Source organism: Salvelinus fontinalis, chromosome 33 (genome assembly GCF_029448725.1).
Source record: "Salvelinus fontinalis isolate EN_2023a chromosome 33, ASM2944872v1, whole genome shotgun sequence".
Classification (NCBI taxonomy): Eukaryota; Metazoa; Chordata; class Actinopteri; order Salmoniformes; family Salmonidae; genus Salvelinus; species Salvelinus fontinalis.
This window is the reverse complement of record NC_074697.1, coordinates 23,080,760-23,094,593: the sequence shown is the minus strand read 5'-3', so window position 1 is coordinate 23,094,593 and position 13,834 is coordinate 23,080,760. Positions and strand designations below refer to the sequence as shown.

Below are 13,834 nucleotides of genomic sequence, written 5' to 3'. Positions count from 1 at the left end.
AATTGCTCCCACAGTTGATTTCTTCAAACCAAGCTGCTTCCCTATTGCAGATTCAGTCTTCCCAGCCTGGTGCAGGTCTACAATTTTGTTTCTGGTGTCCTTTGACAGCTCTTTGGTCTTGGCCATAGTGGAGTTTGGAGTGTGACTGTTTTGAGGTTGTGGACAGGTGTCTTTTATACTGATAACAAGTTCAAACAGGTGCCATTTACTACAGGTAACGAGTGGAGGACAGAGGAGCCTCTTAAAGAAGAAGTTACAGGTCTGTGAGAGCCAGAAATCTTGCTTGTTTGTAGGTGACCAAATACTTATTTTCCACCATAATTTGCAAATAAATACATAAAAAATCCTACAATGTGATTTTCTGGATTTTTTTCCCTCATTTTGTCTGTCATAGTTGAAGTGTACCTATGATAAATTACAGGCCTCTCTCATCTTTTTAAGTGGGAGAACTTGCACAATTGGTGGCTGACTAAATACTTTTTTGCCCCACTGTACAAGGAGTGTCGGTAATGAGTCAGTGTACTGGGGTACAAGGTAGTTGGTGATTTGAGGTAATATGTCCAGGTAGCCGTTTAATTAACTGTACAGCAGTCTTATGGCATTGGGGTAGATGTGGGCGAACAACGTCTCACATATCTGGTTTGAAGCCATATACTACCTTGAGAGAAATTTCTCACCACTATATTATAAATTGCTGTTGCTCTGCATTAAAAGGTAGTTGGCACTGAAGGGGGACACATATCCTATATGATTGAGTTTTATATTGAACATTTACTGTTGTAAGCAATCTACGACAGTGCATTACATTCATGAGGTCTCCTATTCTAAACCACCCACTATTCCCTTTGATTGGATGCCTATATGACACTGAAAAGGCTGTTGATGAGAGAATTAATTGAAAATGTAATCATGTGACATTTGGCATTTTAAGATTTTAATTTAGTCCTGGGCATCTTGGCCTAATCCTATTTCTTTCACATACCACTGCTATAGCCATGTGAAATTATTGTATTTGCAGCCCTCTCAGACACAGCCCAGTCCATTTCACTAAATAGGATTAACTTAGAATGATTGACCCTGAAATAGGAAGAGGATTTGAAATGTGAGAGGGTGGGCTGTGTAATGAATTTCTCTTATGTCACTCAAACTGCTGTTTATTTAAATGACTAAGTATCACAGTGTGCCTTAGATTCCCCTCATTTCATTATGTCGTCCCATTATAGACAATTAAAATTGTATTTCCCAATGGGATGCCTAAATGCAGAATAGTTTCCCTTAAGAAATGAGTGATATTATTATGAATCAACCACTTTGTTGGTGCCTCTGTACCTCAGTGGGTTGATGTGGAGTGGGCAGGCTCTCAAGAATACTTCCACTATATCTACTCCCTAATGCACTCTGCAGTGCACTTCACTGGGCCCGAGGAGTCTAATACAGGACTGGAATAGGAGAGACTCAATAATTCCGCCCACTGCACATGGAACTCTATCAAACCTGCACAGAGTGAGATTGGAGCCCACACACCTAAACAGACAGTTGTAGCATGCCACTCGACGCATTGAGGTGAGCTCTCTGGCTCACGAGGTGTTGGTGCATGAATATGCGCCGCAGTTCCTGGCAAGTGATTTAGCGCAAGTGGGACGAGGAGCTGTGTCAGCCTTTTGGAGCCATGTGGGAGAGTGACTCGAGGGAGGAAGTCACTCGTTTCGCAATTGACCAAATGAAAACCAACCATCTGTTAATTAAATGTGTTGATGAATCACAGAGGGAGAGAGGAGAGGGCAGACGTGACACTGAGTGACAGGCTGACTGTCACCACTCCACTGACTCATCAACTCTGCCTGAGACTCTGAGCTTCTTTTAACGTCAGTGATCTAATTACTATCAGCCTGCTTGTTAAAATGTACTCTTCACTGAGTGTTTCATTAACCAAAGCCTCCCCTATTCATCTATATGCTTGATGGCTTTAGCTCAATTCTCCAAGGCGATGGTTGTGGTTTTTAATGGCAATGAGGAGAGATTTATTAAAGCCAATAAAATCCTTTAATGAGGTGGTCTTATGATAGAATGTCAGGTACTAATGAAAGGACCAAACTAATCTATCAATTGAAAAAGGGAATCCATGCTTGGAGCTCCATCTCAACAATTGACCCTTTGCGAAGCCCTGTCCCCCTTGATTACTGTTGCGGCCTCGGACAACATTTTCCCGGAAGCCCAATTTCCCATTCAACCACTGGCGAAATCCCCTCACAATGATCTAAAACTGTGTTTCTAATACCCAATTAAATTAAATGCAGACTACCCCTTGCTAGTCGGGAAACTTGGGTATGTTGTGGTGGACTGTCATTACAATGTGAATGGGTCTTAATTCACTGTCAGCATGCAATCAAAGCTATAACCACTTTTGGAGCTAGAGGTTTCAAATCATATCCTGATGTCGACAGCAAATGGGAGTTGTATTCATAACATTGCTAACTTAGCTAGTTAACTTACATTTTGAAAAAGCAAGTTATATTAAGTAGCTAGCTAGCAATGCTTGATGGTTAATGAGACTGAGAGCTAGCTAACCAGCTGAGCTAGCAAACAATGTAACAAAAGTATCATTTTGGATTTGAAAAATACCCCCTGCATTTCAGGAATCAGAGTAGCAAGTCCTGCTGGTGCACTGTTCAGTTATTTATCCATAACTTTTTTTTCATCATTTCATGCGATTTATAAGTTTTTATATTTTATTAACAATACAAAACATAGACATACAAACGACTACATCATACACACATGACTATATCACATCTGCCCAGACCCACTAGCCCCCACCCCTATCTCTAGCGCCCTTATCACTTTCTGCCTCATGGCCTCAAACTGCACAATTTTGTTTCTCTATGTTGCCCACTCTCTTTACATTTTTAGAATAAAGCATTTGACCTTTCCATTGCGTGAACGATGGAGGATTGGCTGATTTTTTTTTTATTTTTATTTTTTTAATTTTAAATTTTTTTCCCCAGTTTCATGTGATTTCAAACGTGAGCTTGTCGGAGGTGTCGGACTCGATTGGAGCATTGTGATTTGTTGCCCAAAATTCTGAGGCGGGGTTTAGCGTATGGTCAATTGTCTATAGATTTAAGTTTGCACAAAGTCCATCTAAAATAGCCTTGGGAATCTGAATCCGACTGACTCTGAAGTTTAGCTGCCTATGGGTCTTTGAGGTCCAGCTAGTTGGGGCGGCAGGTAGCCTAGTGGTTAGTACGTTGAATCCCTGAGCTGACAAGGTAATAATCTGTCGTTCTGCCCCTGAACAGGTAGTTAACCCACTGTTCCTAGGCCGTCATTGAAAATAAGAATTTGTTCTTAACTGACTTGGCTAGTTAAATAAAGGTACAAATAAAACATTCCAGTGTGTTACCTCTGCTGAGAGGAGAAGCTATGAAAGTCTGAGAGGTGTCTGTACTATGTTATCTGTAACACTCCAGCCCAATGGCTGTGGCCTGACATCTGGTCATGCTGAAGGCCTGTGCTACTTGGCCTCAGTCTACTTCTAGTCTGTTTGGTGGTTAATGGAGTCTCACTCTCCCCCCTCTCTCTGCTGGCCTGGGAAAAGTGCTGAAGCATTTCCTACCCTGCCTCTTTGATTGGAGGAAATGAGGCAGCAGAATCTGAGATGAACAATTTGGGCCTTCCTCCCCCTTCTGTCTTATTTCTCAGACATTAGGACAGAGAGCATTCAAGGCAACATGTGATTTGCTGTGCGCAACAAATATTTTGAGAACGTTGGGCTTTGTAAAGAAAGAGCTGGTCTTGTTTAGCAGACGGTAACAGACAATGTGTGACTTTGTTGGGACAGCCCATGCTCCTAACAGAATGCTGCCAGGCTTCTTTACTTGCAATCGGTCACCATTGCATAATGCTCAGGAAAATTAACAATCGTGAGAAAAAGGCACTTTAGACACATTTCAGTCATGCCTTTACTCAATTGGATCACATTGGAGATGACGAGATCACGATTGCTCTGCAAATAGTCTAAACTGCATCGGCTATATTTACATTAGTTATTTCTACATCTTTCATGTTGTTGTCTTTATCTTGAAGGCTTAGTCTACATTCCCAGCCATTACATTACATATCTTGTCTAGCACTTCATACAAGCAGTTGTTAATCCTAATTTTATGCAAGATAGATACAAGGCAATTGGATTTACATGATTTTTGCTGGTAACGTAACTGATTAGTTCGTTTTTTTTTGTAATCAGATTACATGTAATCAGTTACTCCCCAACCCTGGTCATGGTTTGTCATAGTGAGCTTTCATCTAGGTGGTGCACGGTTTACACCAGTGGTCACCAACCTTTTCTGGGTCAAAATGCAAGCAGAGACCCCTCAGTTTTTTTAAACATCACTTAAAAAACGTAAGCCTATACAACATTAATCAATACAAAAAATGTACCAATTCATGCTACTCCTATGACCAGAGAAAGTTAAATATTCCTTGATATGAAAAAAGACACAAGCCGCTAAAAATAACCACGGCAGTTTATCGGAACACTTTGCTGTAGTCATTCATTACAGCTGCAGTGTATATATTGTATATATCAACGATGTCGCTCTTGCTGCGGGGGATTCCGTGATCCACCTCTACGCAGACGACACCATTCTGTATACATCTGTCCCTTCTTAAGACACTGTGTTAACTAACCTCCAAACAAGCTTCAATGTCATACAACACTCCTTCGTTGGCCTCCAACTGCTCTTAAACGCTAGCAAAACCAAATGCATGCTTTTCAACCGTTCGCTGCCCGCACCCGCCCGCCCGACTAGCATCACCACCCTGGACGGTTCCGACCTAGAATATGTGGACAACTACAAATACCTAGGTGTCTGGCTAGACTGTAAACTCTCCTTCCAGACTCATATCAAACATCTCCAATCCAAAATCAAATCTAGAATCGGCTTTCTATTTCGCAACAAAGCCTCCTTCACTCACGCCGCCAAGCTTACCCTCGTAAAACTGATCTACCGATCCTCGACTTCGATGTCATCTACAAAATAGCTACCAGTACTCAGCAAATTGGATGCAGTATATCACAGTGCCATCCGTTTTGTTATCAAAGCGCCTTATACCACCCACCACTGCGACCTGTATGCTCTAGTCGGCTGGCCCTCGCTACATATTCATTGCCAGACCCACTGGCTCCAGGTCATCTACAAGTCAATGCTAGGTAAAGCTCCGCCTTATTTCAGCTCAGTGGTCACGACAACAACACCCACCTGTAGCACGCGCTCCAGCAGGTATATCTCACTGGTCATCCCCAAAGCCAACACCTCCTTTGGACGCCTTTCCTTCCAGTTTTTGGCTGACAGTGACTGGAACGAATCGCAAAAAGCTGAAGCTGGATAATTACATTTCCCTCTAACTTTAAACATCAGCTATCTGAGCAGCTAACCGATCGCTGCAGCTGTACATAGTCCATCTGTAAATAGCCCACCCAATCTACCTACCTCATCACCATATTGTTTTTATTGACTTTTCTGCTCTTTTGCACACCAGTATCACTACTTACACACCATCTGCTCATCTATCACTCTGGTGTTAATCTGCTAAATTGTAATTACTTTGCTACTATGGCCTATTTATTGCCATACCTCATGCCATTTTCACACACTGTATATAGACTTTCTTTTTTTTCTATTGTGTTGACTGTACACTTGTTTATTCCATGTAACTCTGTGCTGTTGTTTCTGTCGCACTGCTTTGCTTAATCTTAGCCAGGTCGCAGTTGTAAATGAGAACTTGTTCTCAACTAGCTTACCTGGTTAAATAAAGGTGAAATAAAAAGTAAATAAATAAATAAAAAGTGCTGGTTGTAGTGTGAGTGGAAGTAGGGAGATCACACACTTTATGGCTTATAACAATGTTGAACGAAGTGTTGACCATGCTGAGTAACAACTTAACATGAACTTACAGCAAAGAGCTGCTGTTTTTATGAGTATTCGTTGAGTCTCTCTCTAGACATGGTTTTACATTTTTTAAATCTCACAGTATAATCTTTGCTGTGCGTTCAAAGCTTCTTTTTTTTATTATACATTTTATTTCAACAAGGAAGACTGAGACCAAGGTCTCTTTTACAGTCTAAGCCTATGGCTAGTGGAAACTGTGCAGACATGGTGATCTATCTGATAGGCCAACGCTAGGCCTTTAGGTGCCATTGATTGTCTCTCTGGGCTTGCCAGGTAGGCGGACTTCTACCATCAGACACATGAAATGGTTAAAAATGGGAACACTGCCTTCCCGGCGCTAGGGCTGCTGACTCAAGTGCACCTACCGCCAACAATGCGAAAAAAAAAAAGAAGGAAAAAAAAGGAACTCAAGGCTTTATCGTTATTTTTTTAACATAAATGTTTGGTGATTGACAAGGAATGCCTTGGAGATCGACATCGATCGCGATCGACTGGTTGATGACCACAGGTCTACACCTTTACTCATCTCTCTCTTTGCCTGTTCATTATCTAATGCAAACAACCTTTCTGTGAATATCGAATTGTCTGCATTCTGTGCATTATAATGTATTAGTAACTAATGCTGAACTGGAACACCTAGTCTAAGAGTATGCCCAACCATTGTCATTGGTCATGCCTTTCCATTGGTCCATTTGAAAATACCCATCCACTTCATTGGGCAATGGATATTCTGTAACGATCAATCTCTACTCTGGAAACCTGACTGGACTAGAAACCTAAATACAAATAATTATCAGAGAATGGCATGATCCAAGATATTCACTACAGTGAAGTTGAGTGCTGCCTATTAACCCTACTACATAATAGGATGACCTAGAATAGGTGTGTATATGTTTTACTTGAGCTCATATTTGAAGTTGGTTAGTTCAGTGTCATCATCCTGTCTATGAAACTAAGACCCTCCCAAGTCCTTTCTTCTCCATATTAATACACACACACACACACACACACACACACACACACACACACACACACACACACACACACACACACACACACACACACACACACACACACACACACACACACACACACATGATAGTGCCCAAGAATAGAAGCCGGAACTACTTCATTATGCAGTACTCACTTTAATATATCCATTCCTCACTAAACCTTTGAACTACTAGTACCCCAGTTCCTTAGATACGAAGTGCATATAGTCACTTAGTTACAGCCTTAAGGATTCTGATGGAAGCAGTGCAGCCTGGGAGGTTGGGAAGTCTTTGGACAGCAGTTTGTTTCCACAGCAGATTTTATAAGCCCATGGTTTGTCCTTGTGTTATGCATCCATCCACCCCTCTGATGTGATTTATTTAGACAAAAAACAGGTGATCAAATAGCTGTGCTGCTGCAAGGCAGGGCAGGCAGCAGTGTCTGATCCTCAGCTAAACCCTACAGCACCCTGAAGCTCCTCAGCCAGGACTAGTCTTACTCCACCACATGGCTCAGCCTGATTTTGGTCTGGTCACGGAGCTGCACCACAGGACCAGCTCATGCATGACAGGGTGGTCTTGACAAGCCCCCTGCCCTCCTCACTGCAGTTCCACTAATAACAGGAAGCACAGCCTCCTCCGACGATGCCAATAAACAGCTGTCTTGAGCAGCAGAGCTCACACCGCCCTGATTGCATACTGATGAGTGTAATTAACATGCATTTCAAATCCCTCCTAAAGCACAGTGCTGCTCACAAAGACAGCCCATAGGATAGCTGCAATTAAAACCTGCTCAGTGGGAGGACTAGCAAGTCAGGCAAAATCTTCAATTGAGAAACATGCTGATAATATTGCATTCTAATCTCCATTACCAGCAGCATACCACCCTGCATACCACTACTGGCTTGCTTCTGAAGCTAAGCAGGGTTGGTCCTGGTCAGGCCCTGGATGGGAGACCAGATGCTGCTGGAAGTGGTGTTGGAGGGCCAGTAGGAGGCACTCTTTCCTCTGGTCTAAAATATCCCAATGCCCCAGGGCAGTGATTGGGGACACTGCCCTGTGTAGGGTGCCGTCTTTCGGATGGGACGTTAAACGGGTGTCCTGACTCTCTGAGGTCATTAAAGATCCCATGGCACTTATCGTAAGAGTAGGGGTGTTAACCCCGGTGTCCTGGCTAAATTCCCAATCTGGCCCTCATACCATCATGGTCACCTAATAATCCCCAGTTTACAATTGGCTCATTCATCCCCCTCCTCTCCCCTGTAACTATTCCCCAGGTCGTTGCTGCAAATGAGAACGTGTTCTCAGTCAACTTACCTGGTAAAATAACGGTAAAATAAAAAATAAAAAATAAATTTGTTATAATTTTCATTAATCACCAAGCCATGTTTACTAGCAGTTTAAACTCACATCCTCGGTTGTAATCTTGTGTACAGATGAATTATTTACACTCTTGATAACATCTTGGATTGTTTCACATTCAGATTGTAATCAGCATGCATTTTTCAGAGTAAACTTGATCAGCATGCTCCTTCATACCCCAGGAGGACTGTGACACATACAGTATGGAGCCAGCCAGGCCCAGGCTTAATGTTAACGTCATTATTGTTATTATTACAGCTGATATGAGTTGCTGCTGAGCCAGCAGGATCTTTCAGTCAATCTCTGAGTAATTAATCTGTGATTAGTCAGAGTAGACCCATGCCAAAACTGGCTACTTCCCCGCCTGCCCAGTGCAGCCCCCCCCCATGAAATGTTCAATAGACGCTCTGTGCGCCCAGTCCTTTAAATTATGACTATATTGTAATTTAGCTCTGACCTTGTAGGTATCGATGGAAGCCACAAGAGGCAGCCACAGCCACAAGAGGCAGCCACACACACACCAGGATTTGACAATTCGAATTTGTGTCTTGGCTTGGTATCAAAGCACTGAAAGGGCTTGTCATTGTACTGTGCAGGGGCGGATTGGGACCAGAAATCGGCCCTGGCATTTCTAACACAAGTTTAAAAAAAAAAATCCCCCCTTGAGGCCCCCACACCAGACAATTTTTCCCCCCATGAGGCCTCCATTACTAGCCAGATAATTATCATTTTGCTCAATAAAACCAAGTTAGACAGACCCACTGCGATAAAAATAGACTAGCCCATCTAGCATATTCCCATCATGCCAGATGGCCAGTCCGCCACTGTGTGTTCTATTTTACTGAGGTACTTCAATGACACTAAGGAACATGTTTTTTTGTTGCTTTGATTAGAGATGCACGATATATCGGTGAACATATCGGAAACAGACGATATTAGCGAAAAATGCCAACATCAGTATCGACAATGTCTAGTTTAACGCCGATTTGCAAAACCAATGTCAAAGCTGACGTGCATACCTATATAACGTACAGTTGAAGTCGGAAGTTTACATACACTTAGGTGGGAGTCATTAACTCGTTTTTCAACCTCACCACAAATTTCTTGTTAAGTTCATATTAATATTTTAAAAAATCTGAGTTTACATTGGCGTGTTACATTCACTAGTTGCAAAAACATCAAGTGACTTTGCATAGCCACATCGTTTCAACAGAAATACTCATCATAAATATAGATGATAATACAAGTTATACACATGGAATTATAGATATACCTCTCCTTAATGCAAACTCTGTCAGATTTCCAAAACACTTTACGGAAAAATAAACCATGCAATAATCTGAGACGGAGCTCAAATGAATAGCCAAATTAGCCGCCATGTTGGACTCAACAAAAACCAGAAAATACATGAGAAATGTTTCCTTACCTTTGATGAATTCATCAGGATGCAGTCCTAGGAATCCCAGGTCCACAATAAATGCTTGATTTGTTTGTTAATGTCCGTTATTTGTCAAATTAGCTACTTTCGAATAGTTTACCAAAGCCCTAACTAAAGTCTCAAAGCGCGACCACTATAACGTGACGAAATGTCCAAACGTTTCGTTACAGTCAGTAGAAACATGTCAAACGATGTACTGAATTAATCTTTAGAATGTTGTTAACATACGTCTTGAATAATGTTCCAACCGGAGAATTAAATTGACTTCAGTTGAGCGATGGAACGGAGATGCCTCTCACGTGAACGCGCAAGGTGAAAGCATGGTCGGCCAGTGGCAGTGGTGAATCATTTCTGTCTCCTTCGGCACCCCTTCACATTAGATTCATCAGACAAAGTTTTATTGACTGTTGACATCTAGTGGAAGCCGTAGGAAGTGAAAACTCATCAATGGCTCGCTGTGATCTCTTTGAGAGCTTGGTTGAAAATTGGCACCCCCAGAAAAAATACAAACAGGATTTTGCCTGCCATGTGAGTTCTGTTATACTTACAGATATAATTCAAACAGTTTTAGAAACTTCAGAGGTTTTCCTATCCAATATGAATAATATGCATATATTAGCATATAATATGAATAATATGCATATATTAGCAACTGGGAATGAGGAGCAGGCCGTTTAATATGGGCACCTCTGTGCACCTTTCATCCAAGCTACTCAATACTGCCCCTGCAGCCATAAGAAGTTAATAATCTGATAAGCTATGCATAATTATTATGCATGAAAACCAAAGTCTGAGACCATGACAATTCCCACTCTCTCTTCACTTGACTCTATGCCTCCCGGATACTTTCCTGCTGGGTTCCACAGAAATGAAAGCTCTGTAAAAGCTTCCTCATGCTTTTGCCCAGTCTTCCCCTTTCAGCCCCAGGTTCCGAGAGGTGTTCCCAAGCCATGTCATTTTCACTTTGTTCCCCATCTCCTCCATTTTACCTGATAGGCACCTGACCTGATATGCAAGTGTGTATCCCTAATCAATGTTACATCCTCTTGAGGTAACTCAGCACTGTAAATGCTTTTACATCAATGCCTTCAACATTTTGTTCATAGTACAATTACCCAAACATCTATCCTCTATGATATGATGCATTAACCAATAAAGCAGCTAACCTCACCTCAACTAGGATGTTTAAAGTAGCTCTCAGAACCAACCCATCTGTATGTCTTAGTGGAATCTAGTCTCGCTCGCTTGCTCCGTTTCCTCTGTCATGGTGTCTTCAAGCTCACCCATTATGCTGCTGGACCTCACTTCATGTGAGAACTATGCACCCCCCAAGGAGAGACATGACGATCTTTACCGCTGCAGGTACTGTACGGAGTAGTGTGTGTGGCCCAAATCAACGCTGTCCCAACACCCCCGCCTGGTGTATCTTGATGTACACTCAATCTCCAGAATTCAGCCCGTGCCCTTGGTTATCTCTGCTTTCACCTGAGGATATACACACTGCAACACATGGGTCATTTCCTGACAACAAAAACTCTCCTATGGCAAGATCACTAATTTGTGACATTTGAATAGCCTCCCCTGTACTCCCATCGGTCTCCAAGTTACCAGTTACCAATCCATGTGGCACAAGTCCTCAAACTGATATTTCAACAATGCTACTAAAGTAACCCCTGCTACTACTAACATGTCCCATGACTATAGTCTCACAATACGCCTCATTTGAGCAGTAGTCCAGTTCCATGCTGTCATTATAGCATCATTCGCTACTAGTTATGCTCCTTCAGTTACTGTCGCTACTATGACTGCCGTGAGAATAACTCCTGCATGTAATCTGTCAAATGTTCGCTGGTTGTTAGAAATTGGGAAAAAGATGAATGATTTAGGAAAAATATCCAACCTAACAAAACTGAGTCACATGTGTCCTGAAAGTTTACCATAATGTCTAAAATGCCACCATTATCTCTTCTACTCTCACCATGAGCTAAGTATGTGTAATGTTCAACTACATCCCCATATTGTGTACATTTAGCTCATAGAAGAGGGAAGACAGCTATCTCCTGTAACCATATACAGTCTCTGGGAACTACAGTTATAAACATACTAACACATTCTCACATCAGTTAGTCAATATACATCATTCCCTCCTCTGGAACAATGAACACCCTTATGTTCCACGAAACCTAAAAACATATTGACTTGAAAAGGAAAGAGAAACAGTACATGTTTAATAACTTAGCACCATCCATTGATGCGATGTAACATTACAATTCTGAATACAGGGTAAAACAAAAGAGAACAAAAAACTTTCATGGTTGTCCCAAGCTATTATCCAGTGATTCCCTAACAAACCACCTCCCTTCAGGATGACACTTAGAGATAAGGTTTCTGGAGACTCTCTCGGCCAAATCCATTTTAGCAGCGCCCCCACCCCTCATCGTTCTGTAGCATCTCTCTCTCGCTGTATCCCAATCACAAATAAAACATTTGATCAATTATCCAACCAAAATGTAGAATGGCAGTCCTTAGTGCTGACTTTGAGTCTAGGACTCGAATTCCAGCTTCTCAATTTAGCACACATCATCCCTGTTAGAACATATATTTATAAACAACCTTTTATTGCTGGTAATAACTCTTCTCATTACAGCCCCCCTTTGTCCCTGTTTTCCTGTCACAAGTGGCCTGGTAATGAAAGATCAGTATCTCAATGCATTCTTAGTCTAAATAGTTAGCAGGGTGTATACCACCACCCCCCCTTTCCTTCACCCGGCACTTATCATTCTAGCGTGTCTTCTTCAGATATCGTTTACAGTTCATTTTCCCAACGTGCCTGTGACATTTCACGGCCCTTGATAATGTCCCGATTTTAATATCCAAGTAGATAGTTCCGTTTCTCCCACGTACACCAGTCTCTTACCTGAGCCGTTCTCTCTCTCCACGCTCACTCCACAGGCGCTATCAGCACCCCGGCCCCGGTTTATGGCTCGGACTCAGATAGCAGTGGTAAAAGTCACTGTCTCTCATTGCACGCCTTTTGTCGCTCTTTCTTCAGCCGGTTAGAGAGGGTTTTGAGGTTTACACACACTCTGTGGTCAAGTTATTCCGACCATGCATTAAGACACGATCTGACCACCTTCTATGATAACCTCAAAAAAACACAGATCATAACAACAGTTTAGTTCATTTCTCTTTCAGGAAATCCAAACAAACATTGACTATATGATGGATTTTGACATTAACCTTTTCTCCATAACATTATCTTAACGACAAATGTCAAAAAGCATAACATATTGTTATTGCTAAAACCATTTTTCTGAATTAGTCCATGCTCCTTTATTCTACTGGCGACTTCTCGGAAGAGTTACCAGATTATGAAGTTAGCACCCTAACCCCTCGCAGAAATCCACACTCCATTATCCAATCTGGTAAAATTTGTATCAAAACACAAAATGAAATCAGCAATACATATATTACAATCCATTTTAAATAATTGTCATCCCTTATTCACATATTTTCCTTTCTATATGCAGACTGAACACTGTACCACTGTATAAGTACACAAAGACCAGGACCTCAGGGAACTGGTCATTTTACCCTTTCGAACACGTGATTCAAAAAGATGTTAAATCAAAAATAAACACATTCGAATAACTAATCGACTTAGAATTACAACTCTTTATAACTCCCTACGGAAATAATAATCTCCTAAAGTAATGGTACAATTTGGATAGAGACTGGTTTCTCATTCATTTTATAATTAAATCCCCCTATTCCGTTAATTTCTAGTGAGGTTGATCATTCCTCACGATAATTTTTTAGGATACAGGCCATTCGACACCATTAAAATGTTTCCTCTACGTTTACTTTCCCTGTCCTTCAGAAACCATTTAAATACCTTTCAAACATTTCCATCCTTCTGCATTCCCAATTTAACTGAATTGAAAAGACCCTATTCAATAAATCCCACCGTATCAACACACCACTCTCGCACATTCAATACCAGTAAATGGTGTGTGCGTGCTGGTGAACCGTAGGTCCAGAACACACATGAACCGGCCTCACTTATTATCTTGAACTCGTTTATGGCCTAA

General features: G+C 41.6%; 1 protein-coding gene across 3 annotated transcripts in view; it reads left to right on the top strand.

Moving 5' to 3' along the window:
• The window catches only part of LOC129831837 (glycerophosphodiester phosphodiesterase domain-containing protein 5-like), a 127,340-nt gene that overhangs the window by 41,083 nt on the left and 72,423 nt on the right, over nucleotides 1-13,834 (top strand). The window lies entirely within an intron of this gene.